At 36.1% G+C, this 13,650-nt stretch overlaps 2 protein-coding genes across 5 annotated transcripts in view; one reads left to right on the top strand and one right to left on the bottom strand.

Moving 5' to 3' along the window:
• The window catches only part of PAPLA1 (Phosphatidic Acid Phospholipase A1), a 198,642-nt gene that overhangs the window by 94,149 nt on the left and 90,843 nt on the right, over positions 1–13,650 (top strand). The gene's annotated exons all lie outside the window — the stretch shown is intronic.
• LOC135698295 (uncharacterized) overlaps positions 1–13,650 on the bottom strand; it is a 139,928-nt gene that overhangs the window by 92,739 nt on the left and 33,539 nt on the right. Inside the window, exon 1 of one of the 3 annotated variants that reach the window (XM_065218206.1) lies at positions 12,093–12,666. The exons of the other annotated variants lie outside the window; for them this stretch is intronic. The gene's annotated coding sequence lies outside the window, so the exon portion shown is untranslated. Of the gene's footprint in view, positions 1–12,092; positions 12,667–13,650 lie in introns of those variants that run through there. 3 annotated transcript variants of the gene reach the window in all.

The following is a 13,650-nucleotide window of genomic DNA, read 5'->3' as shown; positions in this document are numbered from 1 at the left end:
GAAAGTAAACCCAGCAATCCGGAGTACCGGAGGGTTCCGGACCCCAGCGTAAACCGAAAAAGGCTTACGTAATGGACCAATTTATTTGTCCTCCTTGGCTCATGGGAAAACTCGAAGACGCACTCGGTGGTGGGTCGCAACATAAAATACATATCACGTCGACAAACTTGAACTTCGCCATTCACTCTCTGGCCCCCAATCGGGGCTATTAAAAGAGGAGCTCGCTTTTTTGTTTTTGTTTTATTAGCATGCGCTAATGATCGCGATGGGGTTTCGTTTGAAATCGCCCCGCTTCCTTGTTTATCTGCCGAGAAGACACCCCCAACCGAACAACCTGTTTCGAAATTTAAAATTAAACTGAAGCCATAAAATTTGAGTAATTTAAGATTTAAAAGAGGAAACCGCCAACCGGATTTATGCAAAAATTGGCTCGAGCTCTCGGGAATGCATTTCTGGTTGGAATATATGAATAGTAAAACCAACTCTAATTTGCGCCCAGTTAAGGAAGATCGGGAGTCTTGTTGGCACACAAATTGTAATTTTATTCGGAACTCTGGTCGGTTATTGCTCAACCGTTTCTGCGACGGTGGGGATGACCTTTAGGCTTCTAATTTGTAAACAAACCGGCACCTAGGCCATTAGGCTGGGTGTACGAGAATGAATCTCTTGGGGGGAAGATGCTGCTTGCTGGAGTTTGATGATGCTAGAGTGCAGAGCTCAGCGATAGTTGTTTTTCCCACGAGCCATAATTGAGGCTGACGAGCTGCGGCGGCTGGTTGGTGTGCCCAAAGTAGGTATTAGCAGTACCTACGAGCATTCGAGCGGGTGCTACTCGTCGCGTTCGCACTTTGTGGGCTCTATGTTGCATGCATATCGAGAGATGAGGTGCGATAGCCTGCCAGCTGAGGTTCGGGTCGCGCACATCATCGATCGGTGTAGGTTTTTCGTGAGGAATTCACAAGAAGATCTTAGCTTAGAATTATGCAATTCTATATCGGTCGATGCGGGTCTCGTTGGTTCGGGCAGGTTTTATTGCTGACGAGATTATCTTCCAGTCATCTGCGAGGCTTATTTGGTATTTAGGTACATGCTTGAGGAAAATAACGCAAAAACTGGGTAGTATTTCATTGATTTTCATAAGACACAATAAGCCATAATTGTTCGCTATGGGCAATGGTTTAAAATTTAGCTAAAACTCGGGTATTTTGGATCATGAAAATGTTTCAAAATAGCGTCTTTGAAATTTTCAAAAAAATGGTAGCACCAAACGGCACTTCTGATCGAAACGACACCTGAGACAAAGTTCCAAATGAAGTGTTCTTAAAAGTTTGGAAACCCCTGATCTAGGTCGCTTCCATATGTTGCATAGCAGTTACAGTAGACTTAGGTAGAAGACAAAAGACCAAACGCAATGATGTCAAGGGGAAATTCCTATCGCATTCCTCATCCGTGTCATTTCTAATACACGTCAGGAAATTTGTGGAATTTCCTAACCCATGTTTTCACATAAAAGGCAACTTCTTCATCTTCTCGAGAAAAACGTAAACATTCAACACATTCTTCAACGGACTCGCAACAGTGCAGGTCCTACCGAAACCAAAACAAGAACGAAGAAACAAAAACAGAGCAGAGAGGGCAGAACTTTAAATGCCATTAAAAAGGCACTCCTTTCCACAGTTCCACACGATCACTTTTTACCTTTTTATATTGCTTCTACCGGTCGGTCCCTCTCACGACGACCCACCCCGCCCGCCGCGCTCTCGCTCGGCTACCGAGTTGACGTGATTGAAGTACCTACCTACCTACCTACTACATTATACATACTACTATTGTAAGCCTACTTTCAGAGACGTGGGCAATTCAGGGTGACGAGGGACAGCACTGTTTTGTTGGAATGTTGCCCTGGTCTAGTGATATTTGGATCTCTCGGTAAGGCTGCGTGCGATCGCGATTCTTCACAATCATAATAAACTGCCTACATACAGATATGTTCACAATTCGTAGTAGGACGCCCCCCGTAGCTTTTGGGAGGAGGGAGGTCGATGGCCATCAATTATCCTCTAATCTTCGTGACCAAACAGGGACAGGAGAAATAGTGGACTTGGGGGTCGATTACCGAGATGAAACTTTCCGCTGCGTTGTGAAGAGCGATGAGGAGAGAGAGAGAGATATAAGCGATCGTTTTTGGGGGAGCCAGGCTGAGGCTAAGTCCCTTGAAGTGTCGACATTTTTCAGAGTTTCTTCGAGCTGCTGTCGCGCTGATGATGATGATTATATGTGCTCATTTTTGCCTTTCTTCGTTTGTTTTTATTTTCTCTCGAGTTGTTGTGGACACGTTCACATATATCTGCATATACTCTTTGCAGCGCCGAGTTGTTGCTCGTTTTTGCTGTTGTTGCTGTTACTTAACCACTTTCTGGTGTGTGACACCTTGTCAGAAATCCACTTGTTTTCTTCTCGTTCTTCTGCGTCTTCTTCTCTCCTTAAGTTTCTTCAGTTTTTTTTTTGTCAACCAATTGCATGATACCACCAGTGAATAACCTTTTTCGTTTACTATCTCGAGCTAAGAGTGTCTCGTGTCTGTGTTTTTTTAGTTTCTTTACTGTCACTTGCTTCATTCATTTTTTCTCCGGCGTTTTCGATTATGTCAAATGCCTTTTTTGTTGGTTTTGAAATTACTTCCAAAGCTATCGTGAATGACACTGAACTCCGTCCGTCCGCGCTGGACAGACGACTGAAAGAGGAGATTCGTGTTTTTTATGATTGCGTCTTGTTTTTTTTTTGTGGGCAACCAAGTTTTTGCCGGCGCACGCGGTGGACATCAGGGATCTCACGAAAGTGCGCCCATATCTACAAGGCGCTATGTAATGATACACCTGAAATTAAGCAACAGCATTTCGTGTATCATTTTGCATCCCGAAGTATGGGAATCAAATTTATGTTCAAATCCCTGGACTTAAAAATTTTTTATTTAAATTTTTAGTAGGTGCAATACCATGGAAACAAAATAGCCATCCTCGGCTGCGGAAAGAATACTAAACAAATGAACAAATTCTACCAATCAAGTGACTCTGTACGCAGACCCGGAACTTATTGCTATAACACGAAACAGGCGAGAAACTGGGAGAATGTGAAAAACCGTTCGCTACGGACTGCAACCCCGATCTACTGCGTAAGAACTGAAAACACTCAAACAAAAAGAGCATTAATTACTCTTTGCTCATCGATTGCATACAGACCACATGGAACCAAGAACTAGAATATTGGAATTTTTTACAAGTGCCGGAATTGTAATATTGTAAAGCCTCGAGTGATTTCCTTGTTCAGGGTTTTAAATACTTTCTCAGGTCTAGAAAATACAATTTTGCAGTTGAAATTTTGAAGATCTTGGAACTTGAAAATCTATGACTGCATCACCCATTTCGTCCGACTTACTTTGGACGGACGACCGGATACGGAATCAGAGTGTCTACTCATTTTGCAAAATAAAATTCCCAATTTTCCAGGTGTTCCAAAACGTCAATTGAGGATTTCCAGGTTTTTGAAGAAATATTTGTTTTTAAAACGTGAATTTCTTAAAACAGTCCTGAGAATTCCGTAGCATGTGGCTTTGAGTTCTCTACACATGATTACTGGAACAACCTTGAATTTCTCCATAGTATTCCGTTGACATTTACCTCAAAACTTAGTTGAAAATTTCTTTGAAACTTTACTCAAATCTTCTTTGAAATACTCTTAAATTCTTAATCATGTAAATTTAAATGCTCTGAGAGCGGTAATTTTGACACAATCTATCGTATAACATGACCACTTTAAGTCTGTAATGTGAAACTGTGAACCTTCAACTATGTAAAATCGTTAACTTCACGCAGAAGTAATACAAATATAAATATAGTTTTAGTAAAGCACAAAATTGAGTTATAGTCAGTCTCGATGCTCTTAATTTTACATGACATGTTTGTTTTCCTTCACATCCATTATGTCAATGTTCAATGTCTTACAATGTTTATTGTAAGACCAGTTTCAGTCTTCTTTCTTACCATAGGCCAATGCTCAAACGTTTCTTCCAACACGGTCCATCACCTTTTTCACGAGCCTTGTTCCCACTTCAAATTTAATTTCCGCTTGAAATTCGTCAGGTCAATTAATCATGTTACCATGCTTCTGCATTAATTTTCCATCAGATGTCACTGCTGTTCCTTATGGTGACATCTATCCGTAATTACACATACACTTAGTTCCGTTTATTGTTAGCAGAAGGCAGTACAGTCAAAAATGCGAAGTCATCCGATTTTAAGCCCTCCCCTAACAGGATTTCCCGCCGTTCTTTTATGCATGGGGTGGGGCAGAAAGTATATTTTGTGCAGAATATTTAAAAAAGAAGGGACTTTGGTTGTTAATCAAAATGCATGTATAGAGGTACCTGACATGTTTTGCAGTGTCAGATACTATATTTTGTAGTCTGTGATAGGGAATCCACATATAGAGTGTCATCAAAATACATGGCATGTTGAGAAATTGAGCTAGAAGAGCGCATTTTCTCTCTCAAATTTGATTTTTTTTTTGAGAAAAATCATTTTTATTATATTGTAGTTTGTTCAATAATAATTTCCGGGAAAAAAGTGAACGACAAAGTCCCTGGCTAATTTCTTTAGCTTGTCGTTTCACTTTGTTTTTACCTGAATATGCACCGAAAGCGAATTATTCTCACTTCTCTCAATTTCTATATGGGGATTTTTATCACTTCCTACCAGCGGAACAGCGCCATCTCTGTAGATAATGACCTACCGGCAGCTCCACCCCTTTTCTTCAGTATGTGCTTCACAATTGACCAGTATCCCGCAATTGGCCTTAGTTCCGGAGTATTGGCCGGATTCATCTTCTTGGGAACCACTGTGACGCCATTTTCGCTGTACCACTGTTGGTGGAATTTCAGTAGTGGCAGCTTGCCCGGCCAGAATTGGCAATCCACCTCATGCTGCTTCAGAAAAGGCAGTAGTCTCTTCCGTAGGCACTCCTCTTGGTAAATTTGCTGGTTCATGGTCCCAGAAGTAACGATAGTTTCGATTTTCAGCCCACAACCTCAGATCTTCCCAGACTAGGAACTTTTTGGGTAAATTCTACTTCTTTTTGATTTTATATTCTTCCGGAGCACTCTTTCGGTCAACCGCGGTATAATATTCCTGCCCAGGAACTTGATCGAAAACTGCCAGGAGCGGATAGATCGGAATTTTCGTTTCGAGCGTGCAGGATCGTGACGTGCTTGCTCCGGTGTAGCCATGATGTAAACAAAAGAACTTATCCTGACAACCAATGCCTACTGTGATTCTATCAGTGAAATTAAACAAACATACTCAAAATGTCTTAATGGCAGCGTTTTTAATGTGTCCAGATTTTCTTGTGTTCAACCTTTAAGTAGTGTGGATTCTGCGTCTTTTCATGGAATTCTACTTGCAAGTACCTTGAGGTTCTCCTTAAACAAACCCCTTACAAGACTCTTCAAAATTACTCCGTAATTTTTGCCAAAACTCTCTCCGAAGCTAATTGCCTTGGAATGTTCCACAGAATTCTCTTGTAAATTTACTTTGAATCCTACTCCGGATCAGAGTCCCAGTCAGAACTTCCTTGGAATTCTCCTTATGTTTCACCTGGAATCTGGAGTTCCTCAGATCTAATCTGTAAGGAATCCTCGGATTTAATTTTCCTAACAATTATTCCTCTGATATTTTCCTCTGAATTCCCTTGAAATTATTCCTAGAGCTCCTCGAAAATTCACATCAAATTCACTCATTAAAGTTCATGAGCTTTGATATTTTTGCAATGGCCTTAATTTATTTGAAATCTGGGTTCTTGGAATCTATGTCGGTAGTCTTGAATATTTATTATCGATTTTATTTTTTAACGCTCCAAACACGATCAAGGTGTTCGTAGCTGTTGCAGAGATTTAAGGGTTCGGTGGCGAGAAAATGGTTTTTGCAATATTAAAACGATGAAATGCTACTTAACCCTTGGAAAATACTCTGCGTAGCTACTCAGATTTACACTGTCCTGCCCGTGTTTTTTAGTTATCGAAGTGACGGTCAAGCTTTTAGAATAAGTTTTAAGATTCTAAAAGAAGGAAGATTCTAGAAGAAGCTAAAAGAAGCTTCTAAAGAAGTTTCTAAAATAAGCTTTTAAAAGATTCTAAAAGAAGTTTCTAAAGAAAATTCTAAAAGAAGCTTCTAATGAAGATGCTAAACGAATTTTCTAAAGAAGATTTTAAAAGATGCTTCTAAAGAATTGGAATCTGGGAAGAAATTGCTAAGGAAGAATTTAAAAGAAGGTTCTAAATAAGTTTCTTAAAGAAGCTTTTAAAAAGTTCTAAAAGAAGCTTCTAAAGAAGTTTTTAAAAGAAGCTTTTAAAAGATTCTAAAAGTAGCTTCTAAAGAAAATTCTAAAAGAATCTTCTAAGAAAGATTCTAAACGAATTTTCTAAAGAAGATTTTAAAAGACGCTGCTAAAGAAGATTCTAAGTAAAGCTGCCAAGGAAGATTCTAAAAGAAGTTTCTAAACGAAGCTTTTAAAAGATTCTAAAAGAAGCTTCTAAAGAAAATTCTAAAAGAAGCTTCTAAGTAAGATTTTAAACGAATTTTCTAAAGAAGATTTTAAAAGTTGTTGCTAAGGAAGAATCTAAAAGAAGCTTCTAAAGAAGATTCTAAATGAAGCTTCTAAAAAAGATTCTAAAAGATGATTCGAAAGAATATTAGAAAAAAACTTCTAAAGAAGATTTAAAGATAAAATAAGATTATAAACGAAGCTTCTAAATAAGATTCTTAAAGAAGCGGTAAAGAAGATTTTAGATGAAGGTTCTGAAGTCTTAATGAAGCTTCAAAATAGGATTCTAAAGAAAGCTTCTAAAGAATATTCTAAAATTATCTTCTAAAGAAGATTCTAAAAGAAGCTTCTAAAGTAAATTCTAAACAAATGTTCTAAAGAAGATTCTAAAAGAAGCTTCTAAAGATGATTCCAACCGAATCTTCTGAAGAAAATTCTAACAAAAAAATTTCTAAAGAAGTTTCTTAAAGAAGCATCTAAAGAAGCTTCTAAAAAAAAATTCTAAAAGATGATTCGAAAGAAGATTCGAAGAGAAACTTCTAAAGAAGATTCGAAAATAAGATAAGATTATAAACGAAGCTTCTAAATAAGATTCTAAAAGAAGCTTTAAAGAAGATTTTAGATGAAAGTTCTGAAGAAGATTCTTAATGAAGCTTCTTAATAAGATTCTAATGAATATTCTAAAATAAACTTCTAAGGAAGGTTCTAAAGGAAGCTTATAAAGAAAATTCTAAAAGAAGCTTCTAAAGAAGATTTTAAACGAATTTTCTAAAGAAGACTTAAAAAGGTGCTTCTAAACAAAAATTCTAAAAGAAGTTGCTATGGGATAATCTAAAAGAAGCTTCTAAAGAAGATTCTAAAAAATATTCTAAAAGAAGCACCTAAAGTAAATTCTAAACAAAGGTTCTAAAGAAGATTCTAAAGAAGTTTCTAAAAAAGATTCTAAAAGAAGCTTCTAAAGAAGAATTATAAAAGAAGCAGCTAAAGAAGATTCTGAGAGAAACTTCTAAAAGAAACTTCTAAAGACTATTCTAAAAAAAGCTTCTAAACAAGATTCTAAAAGAAGCTTCTAAAGAAGAATTCTAAAAGAAGCAGCTAAGATTCTAAACGAATCCTCCAAAGAAGTTTCTAAAAGAAGCTTCTGAAGATGATTTCAAACGAATCTTCTAAAGAAAATTCTAAAATAAATTTTTAAAGAATCTTCTAAAAAGATTTTAAGAGATGATTCTAAAGAAGATTCGAAAAGAAGCTTCTTAATAAGATTCTAAAGAATATTCTAAAATAAACTTCTACAGAAGGTTCTAAAGGAAGCTTCTAACTAAATTCTAAAAGAAGCTTCTAAGGAAGATTCTAAACGAATTTTCTAAAGAAGACTTTAAAAGGCGCTTCGAAACAAACATTCTAAAAGAAATTGCTATGGGATAATCTAAAAGAAGCTCTAAAGAAGATTCTAAAAAATATTCTAAAAGAAGCTTCTAAAGTAAATTCTAAACAAAGGTTCTAAAGAAGATTCTAAAAAAACGGTTCTAAGGAAGATTCTAAACGAATCTTCTAAAGAAGGTTCTAAAACACGAAGATTTTAAAGAAGATTCTAAAAGAAGCTGCTAAGATACTAAAAGAAACTTCTAAAGAAGATTCTAAAAGCAGCTTCTGAAGACGATTCCAGAAGATGCTTCTAATGAAATTATACAGAGGATTCTAAAAGAAGCTTGTAAATCAGATTCTAAAGATGATTCCAAACGAATCTTCTAAAGATGATTCTAAAAAAATTTTCTTAAAAAGATTTTCAAAGAAGCTTATTAAAAAGATTCTTAAAGATGCTGCTAAAGAAGATTCGAAAAGAAACTTCTAGTGAAGATTTTAAAATAAAATAAGATTCTTAATGAAGCTTCTAAATAAGATTCTAAAGAAAGCTTCTTGAGAAGATTATAAAAGAAGCTTCTAAAAAAGACTCTTAAAGAAGCTTCTAAAGAAGATTTTATTAGAGGAAGGTTCTGAAGAAGACTCTAAATGAAGCTTTTAAATAAGATTCTAAAGAAAGCTTCTAAAGAATATTCTTAAAAAAACTTCTAAAGAAGATTCTAAAAGAAGCTTCTAAAGAAGATTCTAAATGAATATTCTAAAAAAGATTCTTAAAGAAGCTTTTAAAGTAAATTTTAAACAAAGGCTCTAAAGAAGATTTTAAAGAAGATTCTAAAAGAAGCTTCTGAAAAAGATTCTAAGAAGCATCTAAAGAAGAATTATAAAAAAGCAGCTAAAGAAGATTCTGAAAGAAGCTTCTAAAAGAAACTTCTAAAGACAATTCTAAAAGAAGCTTTTAGGATTCTAAACGAATCTTCCAAAGAAGATTCTAAAATAAGTTTCTAAAGATTCTACAAGAAGTATATAAAGAAGCTTCTAAAAAGATTCTAAAAGATGCTTCTAAAGAAGATTCAAAAAGAAACTTCTAATGAAGATTTCAAAATAAAATAAGATTCTAAACGAAGCTTCTAAATAAGATTCTTCCTGTGAAGATTTAAAAGGAAGCTTCTAAAGAAATTTTTGAAAGATGCTTCTAAATAAAATTCTTAAAAAGGCTTCTAAAGAAGATTGTAAAAGAAGCTTCTAAGGAAGATTCTAAACGAATCTTCCAAAGAAGGTTCTAAAACACGCTTTTAAAGAATATTCGAAAAGAAACTTCTAAAACACGCTTTTAAAGAATATTCAAAAAGAAACTTCTAAAGAAGATTCTAAAGGTAGCTTCTGAAGACGATTTCAAAAGATGCTTCTAAGGAAATTATACAGAAGATGCTAAAAGAAGCTTCTAAAGAAGATCCTAAAAGAAGCTTGAAAATAAGATTTTAAAAGAAGCTAAGAAGATCAATTTAAGAAGAATTGTAAATTTTATTTATTTATTTATTTTTGTAACGGTAAACTGACAATGTTTGAAAAATAATTTCTAAGCAATTTATAGATAGATTTTAAATCTACTGATACCGAATAAATCTTTAAAGTATGAAGTTTCAAATGGCGCCAATAGATTTGATATTCGTCAATAAATCGCTTAGCTGTGATTTTTCAAACCTTGCAAGTTTGTCGTTACGCATTTTACCGGAGTCTGGAATTCGTTTAATTTTTCACTAATTGGCGTGGATTTGTTCAGCTGGGGATTTTTTTACTATCATTCAAAATGTGCCGAAGGGTCTAAGAATGATGTGAAATTTTTCCCACAGGTGAATTTATGATTATATGAACGAAGGAAAAACTCAAAAAATGGGATGATTATTTTTTCCGGAAAATTTTAGTTGAGGATTTCAGATTTTCAGGATAGCACGTACAGTTTACCTCACAATGGAGCGTACAGATGTCCTCAAATTTTAGAATAACAGCTGTGAAAGACCAAAAGAGATACGTTTCTGAATTTTTGGTTGCTGAATCATCATATATTTATAAATTATTAGTACAGTATTGGGCTTATTTGGTTGCGTTTATTAAAAGTAAGAGCTGTTTGAGAAAAACGCTTTTTTCTTGAAATACCTTAATATCTAAAAATACAATGAACTAAACTTTTTGAAATTTTGCACATTTTTAGTCATAATAAAGATCATTAATATTCCTATATTTTTCCTAAAATTCGTCCAATAGGTAAAAAGTTGAAAATCGAGCGTTTTACTAAAATAACTTCATATAGGTTCTTCCAATAAATGCCAAAACTAAAGCGAAAAGTCAATAAATATCTGTTTAACCACCAGCCAATATTAAAAAAATATATCTATTCACAAATTTAAAAAAAAATCCACGCTCAATTTTGCGATAAACTGTATGTAAGTTATGGATTAAAGTTTGTAAAGTTTGGGAAAATCAGAAAAACAAAAATCCGGGTCGTTAGTTTTTCGGTAGAAATTCAAAAACGGTAAGAGTCAACACTCTGAAATGTTCACCAATGAACGATAAGAGAATATTGTAAACATTTTCATTACTTAGAAAATGGCTTTTCCTGTTTTTCTTTGCGATTTTCTTTCACCGTTAAAATGTTCGTGGAAAACATATTTCATATTGTATTTTGTATGCATTGCTGAAATAATATCCTTATAATTTCACCATACAAGCCATACCGTTCTACAATGCTGGGTTCATGAGTTATGAATTATCAAACTATGTGACGTGAGTCACTTAAGCGTTTTCTGTCGATTTGACATAAAATTGGTTTAGTTTCCTAAATTTTAATAATTGACCAGCTCCAAGCCAAATGGAAAAAATATTAAAATTTTGAGTCGACCTTCTCCGATTTGCATTGGACTTTGCATAATTGTGTGCTAAGGGCAATGATTGACATTTTTGCAAAAAAATGGCCATTTAGGATCTTATATTTTATTTTTTCAAAATGGCATCTTCAATTTTTTTCAATAATTTGTTGCACGAAAACTTCTGATCGATAAAGTCTGGGATAAAGTTTTCTAGAAAAGTTAAGTCTTTCAGGAAAAAAATATATATAAAATAATTTTGGGTAAAATTAAAAAAAAAGTGTTTAAACTGAAATATCTCAAAAAGAATATCTTCGATATTTATATTTTTTAAACAATGACACTCAAAAATTGACAAAAATCGTAGAACACCAACTTTTGGTATGAACCGGAGACCAATGGCTTTAGTTCCCATCCGAGGGGAGAGAAGGGAGGTCTCTGTTTTGATTATCTCAAAAATTTTGTTAACAATTAATTCATTTTTCAAGACTCAATTGTGGAAGCTTTGCAGAGCTGAAATTAATTATAATTTTCAAATAAAAAAAAATACTTTTTACAATGTTTCTTAATACTAGAGCTAATAGAAGAGTGGCCGAATGCTCGCAACTTACTCGAGGCTACTGGCAATGATCTGTTAACCGGTAAGGAGGGGATCAAGGAAAAGATACACAAGAATGCGATTGATATATTTATCTCCATCGCCGTTCAAATTATCTCAACATGATTCAGAAGATTTTTTCCATTTAGTTTTATAATCTGAAATCCTGCGAACCACCTACGGACAATCCGGGACCCACCGGTGGGACGCTACCCATAGATCGAGAAACGCTGGACTAGATGATTGACATCCTGTAAATTTCATCGCACTATTTTATTGCGTTCTGAACGAAATGTTATCGTTGGCATATTGACCCCTTAGGTCACCAAACCCATTACATTCGTCTTCTGTTGCCTTATGCATAGAAAAACAAGCATTCTTGTTTTATTAGGTTTATGTTGTACTTCACAGCATTTGTTGTCGAGACTGACGGTGGTAGCTTTTCCTCCCAATCCGATCGACTTGTACTAATCCAAACAAATTACCCAACCTTGTTGCTCTGTCCGTCCAGCGCTGCCTGCCACCGCACCGATGAGAATCAAGATCACTGACAACGAACCACACATGCTCTCGGCAGTTATTTTCCATTCAAAAGAAAACAAAAACCCTCGAGCCTTATTTTCCAAAAAATAAACACAAGAACAAACAAAATGGACAAGAAATTTTTGCCTACTCACTTTAGGTTCTCACGCCCCGTAATTCACGATTGCACACCCATTGCACCTTTTTAGACGCGCGGCCCCACAGTTGCAGTCAAACACACACACACACACGTGGTCTTCACACCCGCCACCCAGCAGTCAGCGGGGTCACAACATAACCCACTGAACTCCCCCCTTCTCTATTTAGTAGTCGTAGAGCACCAACAGAATCAGCTGCACAGAAACCGGCTGCTGCTGCTCGATAATACACCTTGCACTAACAACACTTGACGAAAATACACCACACCACACACCGCACAACACAATTGTTAGTTCTGTGACCTTTTTTTTCCTTTCACGCGCGCCCAGCAATGAGCCAACACAGATCTGCTATGGGACTGAACTGTTGTTGAACGAACGCGTCTTCACAAACTGGTAGTGTCTTTCAACGAACGACGTACCGACGACGACGACGACTACAACGACTCTGAGCAAGAATGCTTCTTGACCGCACCGTGGTTCGAATGAAACTGAAAGCGAACGACATTAGCGAGCATTTGAGTGCTCGGTCGAAGTTTTGGTGGCTCGCTGCTGAGCTGCGGTTAACAACAGGTATTGGCTATAGGAAAACGGCTAAAGGTATGGGCCGATCGGTCTCGAGGTGGGCTGCTGCTGCTGCTAGTGCACATATGATGCTCTCCGTAGGCCTACCTGTAGTCAAAGGCTCTTGGCTGCTTCACGACGCGGCCTCCGCGAGAGGGACTCGGACGGCGGTGGGTGGGTGAGGGGAGCCAGGGGCTTTGATTTGCTGGAGCTTGTTTTGGGCGTGTGAAGGTATTTGGATATTTGCACTAATTGATTCGTTTAAAAATGGGTATTATTGGATTTCAAGGGAAAAAGGTGCACCTTTGTGTGGTGGAATGCGAGGACGAACTCCTTGTGGGGGGAAATGTGAGGGGAGTTTGTTTTTGAGGTGATTTTTTAAACCTTACTATCTATTATACAATTATTCAAATTTTTTGGTGTAGTTAGGCGTTACTGTTTGACGTTTATATCAACATATATTGTTATCTGGATTTGTATTAAATATGTTTTCAATGATAACTAAATCAGTTATGTTTGTGATGTACAAGGAGTATTCTTTTGTTATAATTTTTGTTATGTTGGCTGTTTATTCAACCACAATGATAACATGTTCAGTTATCAAATCTTGATAACCGGGTAGCAGAACTTGTTCTCAATTTGGTATAATCCTTTGCTCGGGTAGTTGGATGTACTTAGAAACATAGTTGGAGATGCTTAACGTCAATATCAGACTTACAGTGAACATTTTATACGATAGCTTAGGAAACGAAAGTATAGAATTGATAGATCCGTTATAGTAAGGAAGTTTGAAAATTGTATATAGAACGTAGAAAGCGAACAAAGGACAATTTTGAGAAAGGTACGAATCGGATCGAGCATTCCCTTTATCAAACTCATCCGTTGATGAGGGGTGGTGAGGGGTGTTTCTCCCCGCCACCACTGGTAAAAGCAATGATCGCCGATTTGCTCATGTACCTCCGATTTGCTGAAACGGTTCTATCGATTGTTA

Source organism: Ochlerotatus camptorhynchus, unplaced genomic scaffold (genome assembly GCF_037179485.1).
Source record: "Ochlerotatus camptorhynchus isolate MF236.1 unplaced genomic scaffold, CSIRO-AGI_Acam_v1.1 ptg000084l, whole genome shotgun sequence".
In the NCBI taxonomy this organism is placed as follows: Eukaryota; Metazoa; Arthropoda; class Insecta; order Diptera; family Culicidae; genus Ochlerotatus; species Ochlerotatus camptorhynchus.
This window is presented reverse-complemented; position numbering and strand designations above follow the sequence as displayed.